The sequence below is a fragment of the Bactrocera latifrons genome, unplaced genomic scaffold (assembly GCF_001853355.1).
Source record: "Bactrocera latifrons isolate USDA-ARS-PBARC rearing strain unplaced genomic scaffold, ASM185335v1 scaffold_17, whole genome shotgun sequence".
Lineage (NCBI taxonomy): Eukaryota > Metazoa > Arthropoda > Insecta > Diptera > Tephritidae > Bactrocera > Bactrocera latifrons.
Genome location: NW_017535185.1, coordinates 1,663,203 through 1,668,058, shown reverse-complemented (window position 1 = coordinate 1,668,058; position 4,856 = coordinate 1,663,203). Strand labels below are relative to the sequence as shown.

General features: G+C 37.3%; 1 protein-coding gene across 5 annotated transcripts in view; it reads left to right on the top strand.

Moving 5' to 3' along the window:
* The first annotated feature begins 788 nt into the window (after positions 1 to 788).
* LOC108966746 (major facilitator superfamily domain-containing protein 8) overlaps positions 789 to 4,856 on the top strand; it is an 11,302-nt gene continuing 7,234 nt past the window's right edge. The window contains exon 1 of one of the 5 annotated variants that reach the window (XM_018929777.1): positions 789 to 960. The gene's annotated coding sequence lies outside the window, so the exon portion shown is untranslated. The other 4 variants (XM_018929781.1, XM_018929778.1, XM_018929780.1 and 1 more) reach the window with 4 other exon arrangements.

Here is a 4,856-nt window from a genome sequence, read left to right as displayed (position 1 = left end):
ATTATTTTTTAATTTTAATAAAATTTGAAAATTAAAAAAAAAAATTAAGATTACTTTGGTTGGATTACGGTCGAATATTTATTAAGTTTACGAATATTGGAAAAGTCGTGTTTTATTTCTGAACATAGTCTCGTTTCAACTCGATAAACTTGTAATAGCGATGTTCCAACTTTTTTAGAACGTCCGAAARATATGTCGTCTGTAGCTCCGTTACTTAAATTCCTGAGGCTAGTGACTAAAAAGAAGTCGGAAGAGGCCAAATCTAGATAATGCGGTTGAAGGGTGGCATATCGTAGCCTAATTTGGCGTGGCGACAGTATTTTCCTTCGTCAAGTCAAATCGTTTTGTTTCAAGCATTTCGGATCAAATGGGCATAATAATTCGGCAATGTACAGTGGTCCAATTATTCATTTCTTCGAATACTAGGTGTTGATAACTTTCAGTTAGTGGAAAGAATAAAAAAAAAAAACTTGACAAAGGTGGTCTCAGTTAGTGAAACTTTCCTTTTCGGCATATCTCGTTTATAAACGATCATATGACCAACATGTAGGGTATTAAGTAACGCGAAGGTATTCGTGTAACCAAATTAGTCGATCGCGTGCCAAAAGTTGTTAACCCAAAATCGTCGACTGTGACAGAGCGCGAGAGGCAGCCGTTGATACATATGTATACTCAGCGCTCTTGTGACGCAATGCTGAAGCACTCATTGCATGTTATCGGGCCTCAAGCGCCTCAATGCCTCAATGCTAATACGATTTTGTTGTTAATGCAAGCCAAAAGCAGCAACAGCCGCCAGTCAGCCAGTAGTCGGGCGTGAATACTCGCTCGTGCAGCGTGCGTTTGGGGAATAGCGGAAAAGTGAGCGTAACAAACGAACGTGTTGTGAGGTGTCACAAAAACAAAGAAAAACMAAAAAATATAGAAAACAATTCGTGAAAAGCACAAAGGCAACAAATTCAAGTAAATCAAAATATAACAGAAATACATACATACATACAAATATATACATGTACATATKTATATTACGCGTTGCGATGCATCAACTTAGCTGCCAAGTAAATATTTGATTTCATTGCAGTCAGCTACAAACAAATAACAAATAACAACAACAACAACAGCTAAATTTAAATATCTTCTAATGAAAATGTGTTCCTTTCCGCTTATGTGCATTTGTGTGTGTGTGTGCGCGTGTATTGGCGCATCGCGTGGGCATTGAGCGAAACAAAACAAAATTGTTGAAAATGCACTAAAACAACAACAATGTATTTAATATTGACCCAAWTCAGAATAATCGAAAAGCGAAAGAAATCATTAGAAACAAGCACAGCTATTAATTGAGTCGATTGCTAACTGTTAAGTATTTCAAGCGTWCAAAATTGTTGTGGACTATACTTGAAGAAAATATTAACCGGTTTTTTTAAACACAAAACTAGTATTGCACGCGTTTTTTTTGCATATTTTTATGAACAATTTTTATTTTTRAACTTTTGTGTTTGTTTATTTTGGCAAGCCACCAAGTTTGTAGTAAACTGTAGTTTGTGGACTGCTAAAATAAAGAATGCTTTAAAAAATATTAGTTTCGGTTAGGTTAATCTAGTAGACGATGACTACTCCTATTGGACTTAGCAAGCGAACTTCATCTATGAGTTAATAAGCCACTCATAGGTGAAGTTCACWTGCWAAGTCCAAGAGCAGTAGTCATCGTTCAGAATGCCTGCGCTTGACGCGAATTTTAACAGACCCTGCGCCCTCATTGTCGATACCTTCCCCAGTGTATCATACTGTGTGGATCCCAGATGCTTCTTTGGTATACTTCTTTAGCCGTTTCCTGCAGTCTACTCGATCTGTCAGCCCATCTTGCGGGTGTGTTTCACCACCAGACAGTGATCAGTTAGTACTTCCATGATTTTCCTACAGTCTCTTATATCTAGTGCCAATAGGAATTTTGTGTACTTCATTTCTGCCGCTTTGCACATGACTTTTGCAGTTCTGCACCGAGTTAGATTTTTCCATGATGTTGTCATTTTCCTTACCATGCTTTTGTCCAGATCGTTGAATAGACAATGCATGGGTTTCTCAATGTTTACCACGTTTTCGGATGTTAGTCGTACACCACTCTTGGCAATCTCGTTCGTTATTTCATTGCCCATTCATTGAAGTTGCATGCTTCTGGCAACACTTTCCACTGCTGCTTTGCTACCCAAGACACTACTGGCCGCTATGCGATACGAGGTTACTGCCTTGATTGCTGATTGGCGGTCTACGTAGATGTTGATTCTGGAATCGCTTGCATGCGCATTAGAGACCCGTCTATAACAAAGAACTCGGCTTGAAATATACTGCTGTGGTGCGTCAACTTAAAAGGTTGCCTTATGCCTAACTCTGGACATTATATTCAGACACCAACTCCATCAGCCATCAATATGTGATATACAAGTTTAGAGTGTTGCGCACAGCTAAAAAAAAAAAAAAAATTTGTACAAAATGAAAACAAAAATATTGAAATATTTGAATTTTTCACATAAATTTTGAGGTTATGTTGATCTTTGCATTACCTACAACTTATATGACACAAACTTTTTTATAAGACTCGTAATTTTGCCGGAAATCGAGATAAACCAACCATTTTTAACCCTTAAAAAATTAAACACGCCCATCAGACCTTCTGCCCTTCCTTCACACAGTTCCACAGACCACAGTTCCACAGACCACAGTTCCACAGACCACAGTTCGCTCGAAATTTAAATGTAATTTCCCTTTCATATGAAACTCTATTTTGCCGTCTACTACTTAGTTAAGTGAGCTAACTTTGCTAGCGTACCTAATCAATGCAGATAAGTACGAGACACACGCACCATAAAACCATAAAACAAAAGAACACGAACTACAAGTGTGGAAATTGTCTAGATAAAAGAGAAAAGTAAGGGAGAGTAAGGAGGGGCCGAACCGCCATATACTATTGTGAGCAAAAAATAGTGAAATTAAATTTCTGATGCCGAAACTTTCAGAATGTTGAAAGAGTCTATCGGTGATTATTGTTTGTCGCGTACAGGTGTTTTTGTTGATGACGAACCACGTTCAGGACGGCCATCAACACCAACTGATGATCGACACGATAACAAAATAAAGGAATTGGTGCTTGATAATCGACGATTGTTTTATTTATTTATAAATGTGAAAAAAAAAATAATACAATAATACAATTATTTTTTTACACGAAAAAAGGAGCACTGGCTGCCAGAACCTTCGGCTCAATCGACGATTAATAATGAGAGATCTTATTGGCATTGTCCGCATAACGGAAAAACTATTTTCAAAGATAATTTGCGCCTGAAAAGTGAAAGCACGATTGGTTCCAAAATCACTACCTTTTTTTTGAAAAACAACGTCGCGTAAACGTCTGTGAAACAATGCTTTCTAATTACCAGAATGTCATGGATCATGGCCGATCAATCGTCCGCTTAACGCGGCAAAGGTGAGCCGAAGCGGAAAAAACTACGCCAAAGGAGTTCAAAAATCAAGTCTTCGATTATCGAGGTGTGGTGCACTCTGCATTCCTTCCGACCGACCAAACTGTCATCAGTGATTAATATTTAATTGTTATGCGTCGTTTGCACGAAGCTATTAGTAAAATGAGGTCTTATGTTCCTACAGCTCTTTTGTACCACGATAATGCACCGACGCATAGTGCATCGATTCTTTGTGTGTTTTTCGCCAAATGTTCGATCACTATCGTGCCACAACCATCGTATTCACCGGACTTAGCTCCGTGGGACTTCTGGCTATTCAGCAAATTCAAACGGCCGCTTCGGGGAAACCGTTTTGAGAAATTGAAGACATTAAACTTTAAACTTGAATCGCTACGCGCTACAAAGTCACCCGTTTAGGAATGTGTTCATCCGCTCGATCAAAAAAAAAAAAAAAAAATTAACGTTTGCAACACGATTTCTTGGCAGGCACCTTTGCTTTTGTTTTTTTTTTCCTATTTTTCGTTGGCGTTCGAATTCTAATTGTATTTCTTGTGACAACAAACAGCTGGTTGTCTTACGAGTTACGAGTTTAACAGCTTACCACTCAAGCACACCTGTTAAACGGTATCTGTTGCGCTCTGTTTCATATATTTAATAATAATAGACGCTTATCAGCGCGCTAATGCAATTCACTTAGATAAAAGCAACAACTACAAGTACGTAAGTACTCTAGTTGTATGTATGTTAACTGGTAATTAATTGCATGCAATACGCCACCGCAAGCTTTATTAAAATACAGTCGTTAGTGTTTTTTAAGCTCTGGTGAGTGAAGCATTTAATTAACAAATGATTTTTCTTAATTTTTTCCTCCTAAGCGTTACAATTCGTTTGTTAATTTTGCAAAAAATAAATAAAATTATAAATAAACTAAATACTAGCTGTAAAAAATTAAAACTTTGTGTCACATACAACAACAATAAAGCAACCGGCAGCTTCACAGGTGTTCGCAGACCTGATAATGTATGCTAATTGTTAAAAATTGCAGGCTTTTGAGGTCGGCAAATTCGATGCACGTATAAGATAAGTTTAAAAAAAAATTAAAAAGCTGGAACATCAATTTCGCTTTGGAAAATTATTTTTACCAAATTTCGTGGAGATATCTCGGCAAATAAAGAAGTTCTACGTACAAGGACTTGAGTTTGAGCGCTCAGTTTGTATGACAGCTATATGCTATAGTAGTCCGATTTAAACCATTTGTTCACAGATTGTATCTCTGTTTTATACAACAATTTGTACCAATTTTTTTGAAGATATCTCGGCAAATAAAGAAGTTCTACATACAAGGACTTGAGTTTGAGCGCTCAGTTTGTATGACAGCTATATGCT